Genomic DNA, 1,084 nt, shown 5'->3' on the forward strand with positions numbered 1-1,084 from the left:
AATACAATTTTCGACGACAATGATATCGTTCCTATTCAATCGTAACTATAATGTCATATATATCGTTTCAGAAGTGATTACACTAGAATGTTATAACTACGATATTAAATGTAATTGAAATTTACATATAATTGATCGTGTTTTATAATTATCGTTTTAGTTAAAATTTAAATTAAAGCGATATGAATGTTATCAAAATTGTACTGAAACGATAATAGTATCGTTATGTATCAAACCCACAAAATAAGACAACGACATTCAAATCGTCATAGTACAAATTTAATGAGCTTGAAATCATTCCAATTCAAATCACAATGATAATGACATAGGTATCATTTATTTTCATATAAAACAATATTTATATCGTTCAAACTAAATATAAAGATTCGATCGTTTACAATCACCTGTTATGCTTTAGCATATGTAGAACAAACGAAAAATATTATTAAGTGAATTGATAGAGCTCGAATGACTTAAAAAGAGTGAATGAAAATACTTTTTGTTTGAATAGTTCAAAGGTGATATATAATCATTAGAACAAAAATGTTCTCATAGTTTCTTTTGAGGGAGATCGAACCCACTTGATTATCTATTTTTATCATCCTACATATACCAGATGCGCGACTGGTGGTCATAGACAGTCGAATCGTTATTTTTAGCATAAACGATATAATTATCGTTTTATTTTAATTGAAACGATATATACGTAGTTTTAGTTATGATTTAAGTTAAAATGATATCAACATCGTCAAACTTGTATTGAAACAATAATGATATCGTTAATTGTCAAAATCACAAATAAAGTAACAACATTCATATCGTTTTATTTTAATTGAAACGATATATATGTAGTTTTAGTTATGATTTAAGTTAAAATGATATCAACATCGTCAAACTTGTATTGAAACGATAATGATATCGTTAATTGTCAAAATCACAAATAAAGTAACAACATTCATATCGTTTTAGTACAAATTTGACGAGTTTGAAATCGTTCCAATTCAATTCACAAGTATAACGCGTAGATATCGTTTCTTTTCATATAAAACGATAATTATATCGTTCTAGCTAAAAATAATGATTC

This window comes from Olea europaea, chromosome 1, assembly GCF_002742605.1.
Source record: "Olea europaea var. sylvestris chromosome 1, O_europaea_v1, whole genome shotgun sequence".
Taxonomy (NCBI): domain Eukaryota; kingdom Viridiplantae; phylum Streptophyta; class Magnoliopsida; order Lamiales; family Oleaceae; genus Olea; species Olea europaea.